This window comes from Sus scrofa, chromosome X, assembly GCF_054392235.1.
Source record: "Sus scrofa isolate SSC_HxYL_T2T_F1_AM1 chromosome X, Sscrofa_HxYL_maternal_Yorkshire_Landrace_v2.0, whole genome shotgun sequence".
Taxonomy (NCBI): Eukaryota; Metazoa; Chordata; class Mammalia; order Artiodactyla; family Suidae; genus Sus; species Sus scrofa.
The window spans coordinates 89,496,480-89,520,425 of NC_139401.1; the positions used below are offsets into that span (position 1 = coordinate 89,496,480).

A 23,946-nucleotide genomic window follows, 5' to 3' on the forward strand; every position below is an offset into this window, starting at 1 on the left:
TATCTAAGATTTAGAGCAATGAATTTCCTTAATTTAAGAGTAACTGATTAGGAGTTCCCATTGTGGCACAGCAGAAACTAATCCGACTAGGAACTATGAGGTTTTGGGTTCGATCCCTGACCTTGCTCAGTGGGTTAAGGATGCGGAGTTGCTGTGAGCTGTGGTGTAGGCTGCAGAAGTGTCTTGAATATGGCATTGCTGTACTGTGGCTGTGGTATAGGCCGACAGCTGTAGCTCCAATTAAACCCCTAGCCTGGGAACCTCCATATGCCATGGTGCAGCCCTAAAAGAAAATAAACAAACAAAAAAAAGAATAACTGATTAGAAAAGTCCAACATAAAAGTGGTTTCAGAAGTTTGAAATGTTAATCAGAGCTTCCATACACTAAAGTCTCATAATCCTCATTTAATTCCAAGGCAAGTCACTTGTTATTTCTAGAAAAGTACTAGTATCACTTCTGGGCCTTTTGGCTAAGATCAAATGAAAACTACTAGTAGGCGAATTCCTTTTTGTTGTTACACAAAGATTTGAAACCAATGCACAGTCTTCCTTCTTTCTACTAGTATACTGGTTTGCACACCTGCGGATTTATATTTTAAGACCTAAGATATACAGTGTAGAATCCTTCTAAACACAATCCAGGGAATCCCTTTGTACAGGACATATTTTTGGTGTTAATCACAGTCCTGACTCATTCTTTTCCTAGGCTTATGTCTCATCTTTCCTATTTTACATTTATAAGCTGCTCTAATGGCTAAGGAAGAAAACAAGAGAAATAAAACAACTGTAAGATAAATAGTCGATTAAAAAAAAACTTGAACTTTAAAATAGTTCACAGTCTACAGGCAGAATAAGCAGATCATTTACATATTTCCTTGTGTTTGTCTGGTGTTTTCATATACTGTACTTTACCCCTTTGGAAAATTCTAGTAGACCATATATTTTCTGTGGGGATACACAATTAGTTGCTTCATCTAAACCTGGAACAATGCGATTTGAGCTGATTTGCAGAGGGACTATAAAAGCTGAAAAATCAGTCTGACAACATTCCTGCTGGGATTGGCCTTCAGTAACTGTTTGTGGTAGTATTTGGAGGCCATGTCACTTTAGTCAGATCACTGGGGTTTAGGAGATGATGCCTACAGTGAAACTTGAGTTCATTGCTTATCAGGAAATGTGTGAAGGCTCCCAGGCTGAAGGTTCATTAGGTCAGTCTGTAGGAGCTGTCAATCAAACCATGCTGGCAGGGGAATACTTTAAAAAAAAAAATATATATATATATATATAGACAGATAGATAGATAGATAGATAGAAGCAAAAATTTCCCACTTAGGAGTTTTCCACATTCTATCCCTACTGCTGTCACATTGTCCACCCCAGGAAGTAGAATATTAGGCCATTATTATGTCCAGATGTCAGCCTCTTACCACGGTCACTTATGAGCATGGCTGCTGCTGTCCTCTTTGTAATCATCATCATCACCCAGAGTGAATAGAATCTAATGGTTCTCCTTACACAAGACTGTAAGGAGGTAGGAACTCATGTCATATCCATTAGCCCCAGTATCTTACCATGGGACAGAAACGTAGAAGGTACTCAGATGTTGGTTGGTCTCAATTCAACACCCAAAGCAGAAACTACTTGTGAATCCAGCATATATATGGCCTTTACCACCCCATTCCCTCTCCCTCACTAAATTTACCAAAATTATTTATTGTCTTTCTTCCATATTGTCAAGTGTATATTGTTTTGTATTTAGCAAGCCTATGTTATTTAAGTTTGACTGTGGTATAACTATTCATTGAGCATGAATAGAATACTTCAAAGCACTTTTTTAAAAATACTGAATTATTACTGGTAAATAGGAAACCAAAAATATGCAGTTTGAATATGCAGTTTATTAGGTTTTATGTATACATTTTATTTAACACTAATGCATTAGGTAATATTTATTAGCCATTTAGGTGATCAGAAATTTTGATCACTAGATCAACACAAAGGTAATCTGTTCTGTATACTTGTAACTCAAACAGACTGATGGGTAACACAGTTGACCTCATCAAAAATGCAAGAAGCCCTGGTAGTATTAGCAGAATAAACAATTCAACTAAGAAAATGACAAGTGGATGATGGCATGCAGGCTCTAATTATTAGCATCATCAATATAATGTGCATATATAATAAAATGCAAATTATGTAGTTTTTGCTTAACTTGTTTTAATCAGCCCCAAAATAAGCTAGAGTTATATTTATGAATCTGTGTTTTAATTCTAATATTTAGAATTAATCACTTCTTCCTGAAACAATATCCTTCTCAGAATGGAGATTTGGAAAATCTATTCCATTAAACATAAGTTGATTTTATTTCCAGGTGGCATCCATTAGGACAAACATCATGAAAAGGCCACTGACCAAAATATTGATTTCCTGGCTGACACCTGGAAGAAAAATAAACTTATGTTTAATGGAGTAGACTGTCTAAATCCCTGTTTTGAGAACAGTATGCATTCATGAATATGTATTCATTGTTGAATTCAATAGATTCTAATAGCGAAGGACATCCGTATCATAGAAAATAGCATCTATTCATTAACTTACTACTTTCCAATGAAGGAAGCAAGAATGCAGCTTAGGATGGAATGCTGGCAATAACCAGTTCATTCCTTTATTGTGTAACATATTCATCATGAACTACATAATAACCAATGAAATAAAAATGAGATTTGTGTCTAATCTATAATTTAATGTTTATCCTGAGCCAATATTATAAGTGAACTGTTCATAATTTTTTCGTACTCAGTGTTCTGGGGGCAGTCTAACACTTACTGTTTTTTCTTTTTTCTTTTTTTTTTTTTTTTTTGCTCGTTTCAAAGAATTTTTCTGTTTGTTTCTTCTTTTCTGCAATGGTAAGTCATACTTGCACAACAAGGGCTAATCCAAGATCAGCTACATAAATGGCCTAAGAGCTTGTTTTAAACAAGATGGCATGATTGTACAACATGACTTATAAAGATGGCAAAACAAGCTATTATTCATTCTACCCAGTCTCTCTCTTTCTCTCTCTCTTTTTTCTGCCAAGGCACTGCATTAAGTAACCATCTCACTCCATCTTCACACCATCCTTGAATGTTAGGTTTTATTTTCCCAAGTTTATAGGAGAAGGAATGGGGGATTATAGAAGTTAAGGAGCTTGGCCAAGGTCACAGCTAGTGAGCAGTTGAATCAGAATCTGAACGCCAATGGGTCCAATTCCAAACCGCATGCTCTGCTATTTTCCTTGTAATGTAGCCTTTCACTTGGGAGCTCATACAAAAAGATTTATGAGATCACTCAGATTTTCTTCGGTCATACTCCTAGTAGCTGAATTTTTAGTTCTGGCCTCATATAAGACTAATAACACCACTACATTCTTAAAGAATGAGTGATTAATTTGTGGAAATATTCGCTGGAATACTTTTAAGAGTTTTCAAATCATACGAGTTGAAAATTCATGCTGTGCTCTAGGAGCTATTGATCCTGAACCATCTCATGCAGGTAGATATAAATCCTTTTCTTAAAGATCTGTGATGAAAAACACTCAGGCTTCTCCACAGTAATTTACCTGACTGCTGAAAAGACTTCTGTCGTTAGGACCAACGACACGATGTCCAGTTCAAGTGAATTGAGCCAATAAAATCATAATCCCTTTTAAAATTATGATCTTCAAAGTGTCCCTGGAAATTACTCATAGGAAGTTTATGTGATTTTTGCCATTTCTCTAGGAAAGGCAGATAAACGTGAATATTTAAGTGACCAGGCCTTGGGTGGGTCACAGAGAGATTTTTATTTTGCATTTAGATTCCCTTTATGGTTTAAATCACAGATCTCTAACCTAAATGTGAATGAATGGGATGTTGAGAAGTGACATAATTTTTTTAAATTGTTGCGGTTGTTTTCAGATAGTTTTACTCTTCAATTTAATTATTCTACCCCCATTCTATCCTGTATTGTAACTTCATGTTTGTGCGTTTAATAAGACTACAAACAATTGGAGGGCAGGAATTGTCTTATTCATCACAGTATCTTTAGTCGTTAGCATAATACTTGATACAGATATGATCAATAATTATGTATTGAATGAATGAATGAATTTCTCCAACTGATGCTGTTTAGACAGGCGTTTCTCCTACTTTTCCACCAATGCATCCTGCTAATTCACCTTTCTCTGTCTTCATTCATAATCTTTCTCTCCCGTAGAGATATCTTTTCTTCTTTTCTCCATCTACATTAATCCAACTAGTTCTTCCTGGTACAATTAGTCAATACATGAGTCCTGTCCTGACTGTTCTAGCTATCACAGCATTGTGTCCCCCATGCCCCCATTCTTTTAGCCCCCAAGGACAGTCCCACATGCCTTAGCCCTTTATTGTATTATTTGCCAGTCTTTTCATATTTTTACCCTTGGTTCTCCAACCATCATGAAAAGTGGCCATGTTTTACACTATTTGCTCTCATCTACGTAATGATTTAATTATAGACTAGATGAGGAGATGACAAACCTTGGACTACAGGTCAAATCTGGCCCCAAATCTAAGAATGATTTTTACATTTTAAATGGCTGGAAACAGTCACAAGAAGAATTCTTTGTGACATGAAAATTATGTGAAATTCAACTTTCCATAAATAAAGTTTTCTGAACTAGCCACGTTCATTCATTTATGTGTTCTCTATGACTGCTTTGGGGCTACCACAGCAGAGTTGAGCATTTGTGACAGAGCTCCTATGGCCCACAAAGCCTAAAACACTTCCTACCTGGCCCTTTATGGGGAAAGTTTGCCAAGTGCTAGAATAGATCGTCAGCGAGTACTTATTGGTTAAATAATTCAGTTATCTTATGAGTATTCCATTATGAAACAAGATACTCTCAAAGGACTGGTAGTTACGCTATCTTTCCTGAAATTTTAAAAAATCATCATAAAAGCAACCTTTGGAACACAGATCATTCTTGTCTGTTATTTGATGAAGTGCAACACTTTATTTTCTCCAAGTCTGGTGAACTTATGTAGTGTCCTTAGCAGTTTGAAACCTCAACCCAGGCAGAACCTCTTCCTGTGGAGATTCTTAAGAACAGGGTAAATGATTATCATTCTCAGATATACCAGATAACCTCTAGTATTGTGCAGCTCAGTGATTCCTGAAATTTCCTCTCTCTGTAAACTTTGCTTTATTAGAAATGAGAAATTTGATTTGTGAAAATGAAACCTCCTCATCCCCAACAACTCTCTTAATTCTCCTTTGCCAAAACCTCCACCCCCACCATGTTTGGTTCCATCTAGTTCTTTTAATTAAACATGAAATCATTAATGTTCATAGAGTTTCAACCCAGCAGGTTTGACTTAGGGATTAAAAATCTGTGGTTTGTCAGCTTTTCAAGGCATAATCCTGGCTTCACCTTTTCTGATAGGTCTTCAGCCTAGCAGGTCTAAGGACGAAAACCACAGCATCCCATCTTTCCAGGCCTGACTGGCTATTTACCTTCTAAGGCATAATTTACCATTATACTGTAGATAATGGGGAGGGTTAAATAAGGAAAAAAGGCCCCTTTTGCTTTGGCACAATTAATTCGTTTAGTATGCAGTCGTGGGTGATGAGGCCTATGAGGTGTATAAGTATATTTCAAATAGAGGAGGGGGAAATCCCCCAAACATAACCTATTTGATTAATGTAAATTATTCTTTACTCACTGAATATGTGAAGTATGTAAATTTAGTCCCTCTGTCAAAAGGTAGCTGTGTGCCATTAGTTTCTACAGCAGACAAGGCCTACTGCATCCTGTACTGCATTTTCACAGAGGTAATGGTAATGACAGCTTGAGCAATTGCCTTAATGAGCCAGAAAGGTATTCTTTTTTATTCATGTTTAGCTACTTAGAGTCATCTAAAATAGAGATCATCTGTAGATATTAAAGAACGAAAAAAGGCATGGGTTATCTTATTAATGTGTTTCTCCAAGCATGTTAAGAATGAACCATCAATCAGTTCTTTGCCAAGAAAGTGGCTTATTGTCAGAGCTATATAGGTGACAGGGCATCTTGAAATGAAACTGTTAGATTCTAATTATCATTCTAGCTAAGTAAATACAGTTGTCAAGCTGCATCTCTCAGTAATTTAGGGAAAGGTTGTAGGGCTTCCTGAAATGGTCACAAAAAAGCATTAGTCTTTCAAAGTGAACAACATGACCCATTTTAAAAAATAAAGCACTGTACATGAGTCATCAGGAAGACATTAGAAATCCACCTACATGCACCACATTACATGTAAAATTCAGCTCAGTTGCAGCTTTACTTTGTGTTGGTAGAAACCAGTACATTCAAACTTAAGAGAAATTTCCTGTCATCTAAATCTTTTATTCTAAGTGCAGTGTCCACATTTTCTCATTAATTTCAGTCTATTTAGAGGTAAGTCACAGCACATTAATGTAGAGACTATGAAAAGCATGGTCAGATTTTGGTTTAAGTCATGAACTATACACCTGTAATTTACTATGGTGTTTTGATTTGGTTAAAAAATATAGCTGTACTTTTCACACAGAGTCAACAGGAGTAGTGGATTTACACATTAGTATAGTAAAAGTGTAAGTTTACATGTAGTCATTCCCTCCAGCCAAAGATCTGCATAAACTGGCCAAGTTCTACTGGGGCTTGTGATAGAGAGGAAATAACGATGATGTAAACTCTCAAAGCTCAAGTTCCTTTCTGTCACCATTGTGTCCACGCCTGCATCTTGCCTAATCTTAATTAAATTGTATGTCTCCTTGGTTTGAGGACAGAAATTCTGAAATTCAACTAGTATTTAAGGACTTAAAAAGTGCTTTTGTACAGAACTTGTGCTATGAGATATGACTTCAATAAAACCTGGACTATAGAATTAATTTATTTTAATTGAACAAGTAGTACTTTTAAAAACATATATCCTTTTCAGATTAAATAATCCATTGTGTTAGAAAAAGTTATGCAAGTGAATCATCTCTATAGTGTTCAAAAGGTGAATTAAATAATTACAAATTGAAGTACATTTCCATTCCAACTATCATGTGTAAATGTATTTTCCTATAAATGTCTTACTGAAAGCTTACATTGATTTCTGTGTGTATGTTTGACCAGTGAAGTAACGTGTAGGGACTGTTAATAAAATTTAGATTTAATGCCTGGGTAATGGGTACTTTTCCAATTATGATCTTCATGAAGATTCTAATGAAAAAAATACTAAAGAGCTCCACATCTCATAAATGACAAAATCTTAGCTTTCCAAGTAGAAGCCAGTGGTAAGTGGAAGAGTGACTCTTCTGCTTAGTTACTCATTTGTGGAGTTTTCCAAAATTAGCAAGCATCGTAACTTTCCAATAAGGAGAAAAATTTCATGAGAATTAAGCTTTTGGTATTGTCACAACTGTATAACTATCCCCAAAGAAGCATGACGTGCATACACTTACAGCATTCAATTCATAATGCTTTTTGCTAGTAAAGCCAAAAATTTTATTCCACAATTATGCTCTCATGGAGATAGTAATTACCACAGATTATTTGTCAAATTTTATTCTTTTTTAAAAAAATCTCAGAGAAAATGTGACATTCTACTGTCTTTGAATCTCTGAGTATGTAAATTTGTTTTTGTTAATCTATAACACATTATTTGGTTTCTATGCAGCTCTGTTTTCAAGCTGATGATGCTAAAATTTGTGTTAATTCATATCTAGGCATATAGGTACTTGAAATCACCTAATTTGAAATTGCAGTTCTTCGAGTTAGCTCTAAGAAATGAAATTATGTAAAGAATATTTTGAATGAACTATTGAATAAATTAGTGGAAACATAGTTAATTTTTCAATACATCCCAAAACAGTAGGTTTGGAAAGTGGTGCTTTTCTACTTTAATTTTAAATCCTGTACATTTTATGGACAAGAATCAAGCTTGTCCCTACATCAGGTAAGTCAGATTAAATGCTAGTCCCATTAATTCAGAGAAACAAGGCTCATTTGATGATAATTTAATGCTTGTTAAAAAATAACAAGATATGTAGTTCCCGTCGTGGCGCAGTGGTTAACGAATCTGACTAGGAACCATGAGGTTGCGGGTTCGGTCCTTGCCCTTGCTCAGTGGGTTAACAATCCGGCGTTGCCATGAGCTGTGGTGTAGGTTGCAGACGCGGCTCGGATCCCGCGTTGCTGTGGCTCTGGCGTAGGCCGGTGGCTACAGCTCCGATTAGACCCCTAGCCTGGGAACCTCCATATGCCGTGGGAGCGGCCCAAGAAATAGCAACAACAACAACAACAAAAAGACAAAAAAAAAGACAAAAAAAAAAAAAAACAAGAGAAGCAAATCCTTGCTTCCTTCCTATAATTTTCTTTTTTTTCTTGATTTTTTTCTTAGTTTGTTAAATCTTCAGTTAGATCGGAATAAGAATACCATGGGACCTCACTGTTCTTTAACTCTAGTGATTGGTTATTTTTAATTTCATTCCTGATAGTCATTTTTTAAGTATCAATTTTTTTTCAGTAAAAGGAAAAAGAAGAGCTTTGATTTACAGAGTAACTTGCAAGCATTCCAGCAGTTGGTTGTATTTGAAGTAACCGATGCACCTTTTTTCTCCCCTCCAAAATCAGTAGTACCACGTATTTCCTTTTTGAGACAGGAAAGAGTGAAACATGTATCACGGTTCTCTTATCTGTGGCAGATCTATGATTCCTAGGTCTTTCCTTCCAGCTTCTACCCTCCTTGGGGGCTAATTTTCCCCAGTTAGTTTGTGCTTATCAGAGAATTACACCAGGCAGAACAGCATGGCCATGAGAGTGTGTCTTCCCTTTCTCCTGGAAAGGTGTTGCTTACCCAGACAGCTGAAGCTTGAGCTACACCTGTGCCCCAGGAAAAGAAAGGTCCGGAATCGTTTTGTTTTCTGGGAGACTTCAGAGATCAGGGCAAAGGAGAGGAGGAAGAGAGCCTTGGCATCTACTTCAGATTTGCTCTCAACTGCTAAGCTTCAACCTAATCTCTCCATAGCATATCATCAACATTTGTGTATAACCTCACATGTATGAAAGCAAAATAATAGCCTTTGTGGAGTTTCTTTAAGTTTGTGCCCTTCATTTGTTTCTTTTGCATGTTCTATTTCCCCAATTAACTTTGTGAACCCTGGGCAAGTTAGTTAACCTCTCTGGGTCTCAAAGGCCTCATCTATAAAATGAGTGGTTTAGAATAGATGATCTTTATGATCCCTTACATTGCGAACATTCCATGCAGTGAAACCTCAAGGCTGTAAACTATATGAGAGTAGAAGCCAATTTTTTTTTTATCGTTTTTTATCTCCCCACAGGGCCTAATGTAACTTTGAGTTCACTACCTTGCTCCTGCTATTTGAAGTAGAGAATAGATTTTGAAGACAGCTCTAATAGGTACTAAACTAGTTTAGAAATTAGACATTTCATTTTAATTGAAAGTCAGGTTATTTATTAGGTGTAGATGTCATATGAACTTGTGAGTTTCAAAAGAAAAAAATGTGCTAAATGAATCATTGGGATAGCATTATGGATTGAATTGAATTGCATCCCCCCCACAACCACCCACTGGGAAAAAAAAATATGTTGATGTACTAATCCCCAGTACCTGTGAACATGATCTTATTTGAAAATAGGGTCTTTGTAGATATAAGAAAGTTAAGATGAGATTGTACGGAGTTAGTGTGAGCCCTAAATGCTTATAAGAAGGCCATGTAGAGATAAAGGGATACATACAGAGGCCCACGGGGAGAAGCTGTGTGATGATGGAAGCAGAGATTGGAGTGATGCTGACGATTGATGGCAACCAGCAGAAGCTAGGAGAGAGTTCTGGAACAAATTCTCCCTCAGAGCCTTTAGAAAGTACCAACCCTGCCAGTACCTTATTTCACACTTCTACCCTCCAGAGCCATAAAAGAATACATTTCTGTTGTTTTAAGCCACTCAGTTGGAGGTAACTCATTACAACAGCCCTAGACAACTAATACAGAAGGTTTGGACGCTACACTAGGAAGAGTCCCCAAGGGATACAGCTCTGGACTGGACAGGTCATAGGTTGCAACCACTATAAGACATCCACCTTCAGCCTAGCACATTATTATAAATCTTGATGGAAATTGACCATTAAGATCTCTTTTGGAGTAACTCACAATTCCTTAAAAGATCAGGAACGATCTTCTAAAAACCATGCTGTACAGTAGGAAAAAAAATAGTGTATTGGGGAAATAATTTAAAAAAAAGAGCACATAAAAGCCTGATCAGCCTGAATTAGAATCCTATTTGTTATAGCTATTACTGGTTCCTGGAAAGCCACCTTTGACCCAGGATTTCATACAGACAAACCCAAGGGTAAACAACAGAAAGACTACACCCTCAAGTTCTTATCTGTTTATTGATATACCTTTTTCAACTTTATGCAGATTTTCTTTGTCCATTTTAGTTAACTACACAGTTAGATGCTAAAGATCTTTGAGCTCAAAAATATTTTTTTCAAAGAATGCACAGTGAATAAATGAATTTAAGATATTTACTTGCCAATTTGGAATAACCTCTCTCCTACTCTCTACCTATGAAAACCTCATCCATGCTTCCACTAGGCTGAAGGCACCATCAACCACACTATTTTGAAATAATCTGCTTCCCACAATTACATAATTTGTGCCTTCTATGTAATTGCCTTGGGACTTAGCAAATAGTATCCTTTGTTATAATTTTTAAAAAGCTATCTGTGTGTGATCTATCTCTTCAATCAGATTGTTCCTAGAGGATAGGAATTATAACTCACATCCTTAGATCCCTGTCCTATACCTGTGATACACAAAGAGCAGTGTACACATGTCATAAAATAGGTTGTGATAAGTATTTTTCTATTATGATGGACTAATGATGACAGAATCAACAACTTAGTTCAACAGTTAACTGGTTCTAGGCATAGCCTTACATAATTCATCATTATTTGACAAAATCAAGACAATCTGTATTCTAAGACTCTGGCACAGAAGTTCGGGTTAACAGCTGTAGGCATGATTCATTCTCTTACCTGTTATTTTCAAGTTATGTTATTGTTTTGAACTCATTTTTAAAAGCAGTATTTATAATATAATTGGTAAAAGTATGGCATCGTTGGCCAATGAAAAGAATTGCTTCCAGTTGCAGAAAAGAAACAAAAACACTATAGTATACTAAAAATTGCAGACCTCCCCGCCAAAGTGATGGATTAATGATCACGTACAGCATTAGGAAAGCTAGTTAGAGTTTGCTTAAACCAGTCTCTCTCTTTATGGCTTCCTCAATCTTTTTAAACAGCTAGGATATAATAACATTTTAAAAATTAAAGTATTTCACATAACCAAGAACTTGATATGAAATGAGCAACATTAAGCACAAAACAATTGAAGCTTCAAACACTGGAGCTGGCAGGAATTTTAAACAGCCCAAATGAATTAGGATGCAACATTGTTGTGCTTCTTCAGAGGCTCAGAGGTTAGTAGGAAGAGATTTTATAGCAATAATGGCTCCCAGTACCATTTTTCTCTTGTGACTTTGACTCACAGAGGTGAAGCTTTTATTCGAAGATTTGATACAATGCAGCTGCAGTCAGCAGGGGCAGGCGGGGTGTGGGGGAGGGGCTTGGACCCTCTCAAACATCTATGAGGGAGGGAGAGATGGAGAGGGAGAGACTAGAAGAAATTGAGAGAGATAGAAAACAAGAAGAGGAGGGGACAAGGGGGAAAAAAAGATTTACATTACCAATGACAAATCAAAGCTGAAAGTTTGCCTTTTCTGTTGTCATTCATTGCCATTCATATTTAGAAAGCAGACTGCTGTGATAATTGATTTGATGGTCCAGCTTGAGTGGAAGCACTTCTGGGCATAGCAGGCCTCAGAGATGCCAAAAAAGAAGAAAAGGTGGGAATGAAATAATGCACTACTCTCTCCTCAGAGGCATGTGGCCCAGTTTTTAAGAACAGAAAAACATGCTCTGGGGTGGGGAGAGTAGAATGGGGAGGAAACCTAAAGGACTTAGTAATAAATACAAAAATGACCATATAGCTTCAGTCAGATAAAAATAGGCATTCAAACCAAGACAATGAGAGGACATATTTTACTGACAGGTGAATAATAGGGGAGTGTGGTGGAAATAATCTGATTTTTAACAGACTTTGTCCTTGAGAGTACCTTTTTTGCTGTTCTTTTGTATGGGGACAAAAGTGATTCCTTTTCTAAAAACCCCTTTAATTTTTTAAGCTTTTCATTACTAGATTAATAGTTCAGAAAGAGAAAAAGAAAACAATAATTGAGACTGAAAAGCTGTATATGGGCCTGGATTACCTAAACATCATTGAACTTATTTCCATGAAGCAAAAAGTAATAATGAAGCTTGTCCTTAGATTTGTGTGTGGACGATGGTGTGTAGCCATTGCTTCCTGCTGATATGAATAAGTTAGAAGACTGAAGTGCCAGTTGAACTGGGGACAAGAAAGAGAGAGAGAGAGTTTTTTTTTTTTTTTTTTTAAGTACTGAATTCACTGCCTGACCTCTTAATCACAACTGCCAATTGAATTGTATGCCCTGTCATCAATTTAAGGACCTAAACAAAAACCAGATAAAAGACATGGCTGTCAAAACACAAATTTTAATCAGAATCTGTTTGTCCTTTTTTTTTTTTAAATTGGAGTATAGTTGACTTACAAAGTTGTGTTAGTTTCAGGTGTTCAGCAAAGTATATCGGTTTTATATATATATATATATATATATATATATATATATATATATATATACATATTCTTTTTCAGATTCTTTTCCCACATAGGTTATTACACAGTATTGAGTAGATTTCCCTGTGCTATACAGTAAGTCCTTGTTACTTATCTATTTTATATATAGTTAGTATATATATGTCAGTCCCACACTCCTAATTTATCTCTCCTCCCCTCGTTTCCCCTTTGGTAACCATAAGTTTGGTTTTGAATCTGTGAGTCTGTTTCTGTTTTGTGAGTAAGTTCTTTTGTGTCATTTTTTCTTAGATTCCACATATTAGTGATCTCATATATTTGAGAACCTGTTTGTCTTTTGAGAGAAATGTAATAATTAGCGTTCAAGAGTAGCTCAATCCTTTACTGTGTTCCCATTCTTTCTTTTCTGCCCTCTTTCACTTCTGTGTTCATTTCTCCCTTCTCTCCTCTTCTCCTACTTCCCTATCTACCTGCCTTTGCTTAAACCTATAGAGGGAGCCTGTTGTTGTCAGGCCTCATTGAATCAGACTAAACTCGTTTCATACATATACAGCCATTATGCAAATATCAATACACTCACTTATCATATCACAGTTTCTGTTCTCCTGGTAAGTTTCTTGATTACTGTGAGACGATGAGCATTATGAGTTTTAGAAAAAGGAAAACAACCTCAAATATATGACTTGTTTTAAATAGACTCATGAAATTGATACAGAGGAAGCAATGTTAGCTATGTCAGTATAATGGATGGCGGTATTTCTCAAAGTCTGTTAAAAAATCTGCATGAGAATTACCTGGGGAGCTTATTAAAATTTAGATTCTCAGACCCCCCCACCTGAGTCTACTGAATCACAGTATATGGTGCACAAGAATCACATTTCAGCAAGTGCCCTAGGTCATTCTTCTGTGTACTACTGAACTTTGGACATTAGAGACGTAATGGTTAAAGAGCAGTGTTTAATCAGATAAACTGAATTCTGATCCATTTTTCACCATTACTAGTTGTGTGAACCTAGACAAATTACCTAGGCTCTCTAAAACTCAGTTTCCTCACCTACCAAATGTACTTAACAATGTTTACCTAATGGAGTTATTCTGCAGATCAAATACAGTAATTATTGTAAAGTACTTAGCACAGTAGCTGGTGATTATAATACCAATATATAGTCCCTATAGTTGATTTTTTTTTATCTTTTATGATTTAGAAATAGATTCTTTCTTATGGGTTGTTCATATTGCCTCCATTTAAAGTAAATATTAGGTTCTACTTCAATATTATATTAATGTATTTTCCATGCATCAAAGAGTTTATAAGATTAATAATACCATCAATTCATGTTATCCAATAGGGAAACAAAACTATCTTTGACTAAAATAATGGCACATGCTTATTCTCATAGACTAGAATATCCTTATTAATTTCAGCTGTATGTATGCAACCAGTTTTATACATTATTCCTATATGAATGTGTAATTAAAAATCATTAAAGTATGGAACTTATTGAATGAGGGGAAAAAAATTGCCTAGGATGTCAATGTGATACTGTAAACACCAAAAGCAATTCACAGTGTGACCGTCAGCCCCACCCATTTTACACCCAAAGATAGTCATGTCTAAACAGGAAGAAAGAGTCTTTATCCTCATAGCCTGGAATAGAAAAAAGATCACTAGAATTTTTTTTTTTTCATATCTAATACCAATGTTCCTAGCTCTGTATCTTAGCTCGGACTGCTATGACAAAAATAACACAGACTTGGTAGCTTAAACAACATATATTTATTTCTTACAGTTCTTGGGGCTGGGAAGTCCAAGACCAAGGTGCTAAAGATCCCTTGTCTGATAAAGGCTCACTTCCTGACTCGTAGATAGCCAGCCTGCTCATTGTGTTTTCACATGCCTGACAGAGAGAGACAGAGCAAGAGATCATCTCTCACAATGTTTCTTCTTATAAAGATGAGAAACCCTTTTATGAGGGCTCCACCCTTATTACCTAGTTACCTCCCCAAGGCTCCACCTCCAAAAGCCATCACATTGGGCATTAGGCTTCAACATACGAATTTAGGTGAGGATATAAACATGCAGTCCATAATACTCTGTTACCTGAGACAGACTTCTTACCCCCAGCTCTTCTATGTATAAAATGAGGATAAATCATTTTTGCCGTATTTCAGAGCCTTGATGTGAGAAGGAAATGTGGTAATATATGTGGGAACCATTTGTACACTGTTAAGTTCTATGCAAATGTAAGGTATTACATCATGCCTTTTCAAATGGAATGAAAGTCCATTTGGAAAACGTAGTTATCAACTTTTGACAGTGATTGCATTCTCATTTTCTAGAGAAGTCCAAAGAATAGATGAAATTAGAATTCTTCATTCATCATTCATCAAATCCTTGTTGTGGAGTTCCCATCGTGGTTCAGTGGTTAACGAATCCAACTTGGAACCATGAGGTTGCGGGTTTGATCCCTGGCCTCGCTCAATGGGTTAAGGATCCGGTGTTGCCGTGAGCTGTGGTGTAGGTCGCAGACACGGCTCGGATCCCGAGTTGCTGTGGCTGTGGCGTAGGCTGGCGGCTACAGCTCTGAATGGACCCTAGCCTGGGAACCTCCATATGCTGTGAGTGCGGCCCTAGAAAAGACAAAACAAAACAAAACAAACAAACAAATCCTTGTTGTGCTGTACTGATTTTTCCTTGAGGTCACCAAATTTCATTGATGCATTTTTATACAGCTTTTGTAGAAAATTCCTTGGTCCAAAAGCTTTCAGCTTTATAGCTTTGAATCTTCAATTCCCTGATCAATGCCTGAACTTGTAAAGCTTGAAATTTGTCATTTGGCATTAACTTATGTGTAAATTTGTGTCAAAACTCAGTGTCCTTTAAACATCTCGGGGCAGATTTTCAGCATGGCCTCATTTTTACTGATACAGTTATGTATTTGTAAGTACAAATTGCCACTTTTGTCCTCAAGAGAGCACAAAGTGGTCATTGCACCTGCCATGAGGCAATTTAAGGTGCAAAAAACACTCCTACAAAAAGGTCTTTGTAACACTCCCTTCCCTCAATACCCCTCCCCTCCCTTCCTCTGCATGTATAGAAAGAGGAGAAATAATGCTATTAGCAGGTTCTGAATAGAGGTCAGCATTTCTTTTCAAGAAAAATAAACTTTATCTCATTCGTGCTTCTTTTCTTAAAGAAGATATACATGAGATACTCTAAGTAATTTAAAACAAAAAGTTGATGGAAATGGCAATTGGTAATTATTTTGTCGCAATGTTACATACCCTTTAACTTAAATGAGTAGCTTTCACTATTGGAAAATAGCTTTTGAGACCAATTATGGAACTTACAGTACAGCTCTAGTTTTAATTGCCTTAAACTGTATCCTCTGAAATAACTCTAGACCAAGAAAAGAACATGTAGTTTGAATATATCTTTCCTGGCACCAGTGTTCTCTGGGTACTTTTTGGACTCCAGAGCTAGAGAAAATGAGAGGGTTATAAAAAATGAAGCCAAACCCAACCTACTATTTATCTGTTACCTAAACAGTATATATGTTGCAACAGTATATATGTTGCTTATAGGAGTTCCCATTGTGGCTCAGTGGTTAACGAATCTGACTAGCATCCATGAGGATGCAGGTTGGATCCCCTGGCCTCGCTCAGTGGGTTAAGGATCCAGCATTGCTGTGAGCTGTGGTGTAGTTGCAGATGCGGCTTGGATCCCAAGTGGCTGTGGCTGTGGTGTAGGCCAGCACCTGTAGCTCTGATTCCACCCCTAGCCTGGGAACCTCCATATGCCGCAGGTGTGGGCCTAAACAAACAAACAAACAAAAATTATCCAGGCTGTGGGAAAATTTCCTAACCTTTTGGGGGTACATGACTTGTAGCCATTCTAAGCATTGCCTGGAAATTACTTGCAGAGCTTGAGTTTACATTACTAGTGGTATATATCCACATATCTTTTTAGCCTACCTGCTCAGATACTAGTCTAGCTCAGTGTCAACAGCTTTTTTTCCCCCAGAAACAACAGACAATTATTTAAATGGACATTTTCCTTAAGTAAGTAATATAATGTAATGCAGGTTGATCTACATATTTCCCCTTGAATGACTAAATTACAAAAGGCCGCCTGGAATCCCCCTGCTCCACTCTGGCACTGTCAAAGCGGAAAAAGGGTTTAAGTGTGGTCCCCAGGTAACTGACAGGATCCCTGCAGGCCATTGGAAAGCTAATATAAAACCAAATATTCCTCATAGGCCACCAGTCTAGAGGATAAGAGGCAGGAATTCCCACAATTAAGTTTTATTAATGAAGTTGATGGAAAATGAGATCATAGAAGGTGACTACAAATGTATTCAAGATGATGAAAGGGTAAGAGAGAAGTGATAAAAGTCTTTGAAAGCATGTTTTCAAAGGAATGCTGTCACATATTAAATATACAGTTTGAACTCTTTCTTATCCTGGTGATAAATGTATATCTGAGCCAAGATGACTGCTCTGTTTCATTTTATCCCTTCCCTTACACAGTAATATCCATAGTGATGACCAGTCCTGGAGAGTGTCATTCTGTTATGTTAAGAAATCATTGCCTATTAGGGTAGCCAAAATGTGAGAAAATTACAGCTCACTCCATATTGTCAAACCATAGAAAAAGCAACAAAGATACCCAAATGAAACAAGCTCTGGTCTTTTCAAAACCAAAAAAGTGATAGAAAAGCATTGAATTTAGGAGCAGAAACTATCCCAGAAGTTATTGCTAGAATTCAGATACTAAAGACAGCAATAGAATTGCACCTTTACAAAGATTAACAAATTGGATTTGAATTACTAACATTTCAAGTCTTAAATTTGTTCAAATGTTAAAAAAGAAAAGAGAGCATAACCATGTTTTAGTTTGCAATCTTCACAGGAGGTAATACAATGAATGAAAATAGTTCTCTTAAATACCCTCCTCCAAATTAGTACTTTCCTGGGTAAGTAGTTCCTTGTGACCGTAAATTAGGAGAAGCTTTTAATTGATAATTTTCTCTTAGAATAATTCTCATTATTTTATATTCCAATGATGAAAATTTAAAATCAATACTTTTTCAGATTAAAAAATTCCAAAATAAAGAGACCAATACATCTGTGACTTGTAGTTTCTTTTGGTCCTCAATATGAAGAGCTTGGGCCCATTTAAGGTCTGTTGGACAGGAAGACAATGTCCTAATAAATGTTGGCCTGAGTTCATGCAGATAATCCTGGGAGTATTGTTAGATCTGTTGGCTAGAAAGAAGCCCTAATTTGATTAGTCCAAGGTGATTTGGGGAAGGGAGGTGAGCTGCGTGTTACTGGGGTAGGTGTGGGGGGAGCAGAATGAGAATCAAATTTTAGGATTTGACCAGGACCCAATAAGACACTATCACTGAGAAGAAATTGGTATGTGTGCTAATGCTCCTTCCGAAGATAGAAAGAATAGGAAGAAAAGACAGAATGGAGTTGGCTCTCTACCTCTGTCCTACCCCTCTCTGATCTGTACCTCTTCCCCAGCCCTCCCCCATCTCAAGATTTGAAGCTAACCTCCTTTTCCTTTCTGTGGCTCATTCTCTCTAGACTTTGTCTTTTGCTTTCTCACAGTTGTTTAATATTGCATCAAGGGCTTTTTCAACTTCGGAGAACAGAGGCATGGCAGAGTATTAAGGAAACCTGGGGAAAAAAATAACACAGTGGTGGCTCAGCCATGCCTCCTCAAAACTGGAATGTCCCAGTTTACAACAGCGGCTCTGGCAGGCTGACAGAAGCTCTGGTGACACAGTGACCACTCTGCTGGTAGTGTTCCTTTTGGAACAGATGTCTGTTGTGCCAAACTCCACCTGTGCTTACTAATCTGCTTACTCTCAATGCTTTGCTATTGTGGTAACTGGGCATTTTGGTTTTCTGTCTATCTAATTCTTCTTTGTACCCATCAACAATGAAGATGCTCTCTCTTCTTTTACATCAAGGGGTCTGCTTATTCACGGCCTCTACTGCAATGTCGCTTTTGCTTCATATCTCTCTTAACTTCTGCTGTGGCCTACCATTTGTATCCCTTTCTGCATATGTCTCACTCAATTCCACTAAAGAAAGGTTTGGTTGGTTTGGTTCAAAACAGAGGGTTCTTGCTAGAACAAGCTCTCCAGATAGCCTATGGATATTTTTCTTTGGCACTTACCCATTACCTAATCTACTGGAATTGGGAACATTTGATAGCAAGCATTGTGGCCCATATATAAGGTGCCTCTTTAGAAGGGGACTCTTTAAGTTACCTCAGAAGAGGGCAGTGCAAACTAGAAGCATCATGTCCAGAATATTCTGTATATTGAACCATCACATGGAGGGACTTGAGGTACTAATATTTATTCCGTTTATCATTAATTCTAAGATGAAATTAGTTGTAAAATATACTTACTTTATGTTCCCTTAAGAAAGGAAGAAATGCTGCCAATTAAACCACACCATGCCATTGGTTATTAGGTGTACCCCAGTCTCAAAGGTGTTATGGGGAAAAATGTACATTTTAGAAAAGGCGAACATGGTGTCTATCATGTATCTGAGATAGTTATGGGATCAAAGTGGGTCAAGTGAGCCCCCAGAGAAGGTCCCTGAGGAGTGTCTCATAGAGTGAAGTAAATGCTAAAGGCTAGGGGTCAGGTCACAAATCTGGGAGTCTAGAAGGTAATGTCTGGGGAAAAGGTAGCCGGGTATCTGTTTGCAAGTGAAGAGGAGACCAGACACCAGTCTAGGGTGTGGTTTGGGGAACTGACAAGTATCAGAAGGTGGATTCAAGGGGAGAGAGGAGCACGTTCCCATATCGGTTTAAATGACATGGATAGATCTGGGAGGTATGTTTCTATTACGTCCTCACTTATAGTCAGTTAAGTCATTTCTTTTGTCTTTTAAAACACCTCTCTGTTTATTACTTGTACCTTAACTACATCTCTGGAAGCAGAGTCATTTAATGAAACAAATGCTGGAGTTCCCTGGTGGCCTAGTGGTTAAGAATCTGGCATTGTCACTGCTGTGGCAATGGTTCAATCCCCAGCCCAGGAACTTCCACATGCTGCGGGCGTGGCCAAAAACAACAACAATAAGTGCTGTGTTTTGTCTGGAAGGTGCCTAAAATAGCATGGCCAAGGAGAGTTAAGCTTACAATTGTGATACATTAATGAATAATCCCTAGTTGTTGACATTTTTTTTGTTATTAGGAGAGTAACATAGCTTTAATCATAATTATGAATTAATATGGTTATCTTTTAGTCTCTTCTCTGTTAGTAAAGTCCAATATTAATGTGATTGGCATGGAAGAAAGTCCTTACCAAACTCTACTTGCTCTCATGCCAATGGGGTAGTTATCTGAGAAAGCGCTCCCAGGCAATGGCCCCAGTATTCAGGGATAGGTTTACTCCAGATCTGTAGATATGAGATGTGAGATAGCTGTTGGTTAAGACCACATTTTCCATTGTATTTCCACTGAATATTTGTTGTACCACATGTCGCTATACATCTTGTGCAAAAAAAAAAAAAAGGGTTGGGTAAAAATGCTGGGTAAAGTAAAAGGCTCTGAGGACTCTCTCTTGCTGAATCTCTGAGTGCTGCTTATAGGTTCCACAGCTATTACAGTCTTATTTCGATAGCTGGTATGATTTTCAGGTTGGTCTCTTGGGGCCCTTTCACCTTCTGAGACCTCAAGCTTAAGATAACTAATCTTTTCCTACACACTTTAAGACTATAGCACAAGCCTAACCCCAAGGGGATTCCTTTGAAACTATGAACCAGAGAAAGCTGGCTTAGGATGATAACACAGTGCCTGGTTATATGTGTCACTGCCCTAGATATTTCATAAGAAGAATTTCACAAGGGGGGCATTCTGGCTTCTAAGCCCAAACTAGACTCTCAGTTATGCTCTGGGGAAGGAATTCAAATCTCCAATATTGTCCTTAGAGCACACCTGAAGGGCCAGCCTGATGAACCTGAACTTTACATATCCTAAGAATGAGCTTAAACTTTAATGATAAAAATCCCTCTCTTATACACAGTACCTTTCTATCTGTTATTTCAGTACCATTTGTTATACATATTGGAGAACTGGAAGAATTATGTCTATAAATACACTTGGGTTCCACAGCGGCCATTTATTGATATTTTGATGGGCAGAATAGGATGAAGTACAGTTGACCTTTAAACAGGGTTGGTTTGAACTGTGCGAGTCCAGTTCTAAGCAGATACTTTTCCAATTGTAAAAGCTGTAGTGCTACACAGTCTATGATTGCTTAAATCCACAGGCTGATAATACGTTATACTTGGATTAACCTCCAAGTTGTTCAAGCGTTAACTACCTTGAGTAATTTCCAAGTAACTTTTTTTTTAAATAAACACAGAATTTTTTATTTAATATTTTTGAAAATAATGACTCACATGATGTAAAAATTAAGTATGAAAATATGTAAGGTGAAAAGTCTACTTCTCATACCTCTCTGCCCAATTTCCAACCCCACTTCCAAATAGGTAAATGCTCTTTTTTTAAAAAATTGAAGTATAGTTGATATATAATATATATGAGTTACAGGTGTGAAATATAGCAATACTGGCTGTATTTCCCATGTGTACAATATATCCTTATAGCTTGTTTTATACCTAATAATTTGTACCTCTTAATACCCCATCCTATCAAGCCCCTCCCCCTTCCCTATTCTCACTGGTAGCCACTATTTGTTCTCTTTATCTGTGAGTTTACTTCTTTTTTGTTATAGTCAGTTTGCTGTATGTTTTAGATTCCACATATAAATGAGATCATATAGTATTTGTCTTTCTCTATCTGATTTATTTCACTTAGTATAATGCCCTCCTAGTGACTTACTTAAATGACCTTTCACTGGTCCTTTGGTGGTAAGGTTAGGTCTTAGTCTTTGTAGGTGCCTTCTAGGGACCCTGGAACATGTGTCCTTCAATCTTCCCTTCCCAGTCCTGCACATATGCCATGTTTCCTTGCTTCCACTCTTCTATTCCTTCCTTTCTTTTGGTTTTTATTTCAATCTTCTATTTTCCATTCCTGGATAAAGAAAACAGCTCATGTGAAGGAAACGCTGCAGGCTACTGTTGTCTGAAACTAATTTAGCAGACACTCCCCCACCAGCCCCCCTCCTCAAATCCAGCATCAGGAATAGAAATCTCATCAGTCCTTTTGGCAATATTTAAGCAACTGCTTCCACATGCCACTAATTTGGGTTCTCCTATATAGCAAGGCATGTTGACAGGCCACTGGACAAAGACAAACACGATTCTTTGGGGTCATGGATTTTCTAAACAAACTGAAAACAGTGGCTGAAAATCACATCACCTGGAAGTTTAAGACAAAAAAGACATTGAATGACCTCATTCAGCTTCTTTTCAAACGCCCTATGTATCTTTCAAGTTTTAGAGTTTCTGGAGACAATTACCAGACAGTAGTTGCAAGAAGAAGCAGAACTCTCTTGAACTATGTAAGCAGTATGACTAGCATTAACTCATATCTAACAGTTTAGCCAATATATAATATTCTTTAAAAAAAAGTTTGTGTTAGGAGTTTGTGTTATACTTAGAGACATGTATCAAATGAAGATGGCCTTTTGTTTTTCTTCTTAGTATATACAATGTTTTCTATTTAAAGATGGTAATTTATTTCCATGAATCAGATTTTGTACTTAAAGCTGACTTCTACTCGTTTATATATAGTTGTGATAGGTTTTTTTTTGGGGGGGGGATAGAAATATTTTCTGGCTTTTAAAAAATGCAGGCTTTTAAAAGAATTATTTTGATTCAAATTTTCACCTCTTGTAAGATTTTTGAACCTAGGTCTTTTCTTGTTTTTCTTATTTTAAACATAGCTCCCAAAATATGCCAATTTTGTAGTAAAATAAATGAATTCACAAAGTTGCTTTCTTCGCAGCATGAGGGGCGAACAGCTAGAATAAAAATAATCAACCTAATATTTCTCCTTGCTGGAAAATAATTATGAGAATATTACACAGAGGAAGCCATGCTTAAAATAAAGGCTTCATATTGCATTTAAAACTCAAGTGGGACTTTCAAGTATTCTGTTTAGTAGAGTAATATATTGATGAACCCTTGGAGAACTAATTATGGTGTTTTACACGAATTACAAACGTATCATTTAGCTGCATTATAGTTTTACATGTGTCCTTTATGATTAATCATCATTAAATGTTATAAATGTAAAATTTAAGATGTAAAGAAAGCATACTTTTTATACAAAGTGATCCAAACAAATACCAGTATTTTAATTTGAGATCTGTGACCGGTCTACAAATATTCCTTTCCTATTTTTGTAAGATCACTGTATGAATCCAAGAACTTCTTTTAATAGAGTTCCCTCACTAAAATCCATTACTGATGGTAAGTCTAAGTTGTGACAGTATTTTTTATTATACCACTTTAAGCTTACTTATGAAATCTGAGCAACAGAAACATATTATTAATTTTTTTTAATTTTTTCTGTAGCTTATTTTTCAAACCTGCTTCCAGAAGTCACAGCATTTCAATTTAAGCCTTTCACTCTGAAAGTCACAATTTCAAGCAGGAACAGAAATTCTCATAACACAAGTAGTATACCAGTGCAGAGTCCTTGTAGTAAATTTTAGTGAATTATTTAGGAGGTGAACACCGATTCTCTTATGAGTCAGTCTGGTCTCTTTCTGAAAATAGTGTCATTCCCATTGGTCCTACCATTTTACGAGAAAATATTACATTCCAAAATGGGATATTTTTGGTAGCTAAGTAGGCAAACACCATAGACATTGAATAGTTTAAGTTAAATGTGATAAACTTTTATGATATAAAGCTTAAAAATAACTTATAAAGTTTATGGACTGAAAATGCTGTGAGGTGAGGGAACACAAAGTAGAAGGACCATTTTATTAGCTGCTACCAAGTACCTTGCACTGTTTTAAGTGCTGGGGACACTAAGAGGAGTAAGAGATGGTTTCTTTCCTCGAGAAACTATACACTGAGAAGAAACCCTCCAAAGGGCCAATGGCAAAGGAATTCATAATGAATTGACATATTATGGACAAAGCTACTTACAGTATTTGAACAGCCCTGTGTAACTGTCATCCTCTGTGATTGCCAACGAAATTGTAGATGGGGGATTATGGAGCCAGAAGT

At 36.8% G+C, this 23,946-nt stretch overlaps 1 protein-coding gene and 1 long non-coding RNA gene across 7 annotated transcripts in view; both read left to right on the plus strand.

The window, feature by feature from the left end:
- The window catches only part of DIAPH2 (diaphanous related formin 2), a 1,391,236-nt gene that overhangs the window by 800,200 nt on the left and 567,090 nt on the right, over positions 1 to 23,946 (plus strand). The gene's annotated exons all lie outside the window — the stretch shown is intronic.
- On the plus strand, positions 2,679 to 12,320 carry LOC146394710 (uncharacterized). The gene is made up of 2 exons (XR_014834673.1): positions 2,679 to 8,054; positions 8,352 to 12,320. It is a non-coding gene; the product is annotated as an uncharacterized LOC146394710 (long non-coding RNA).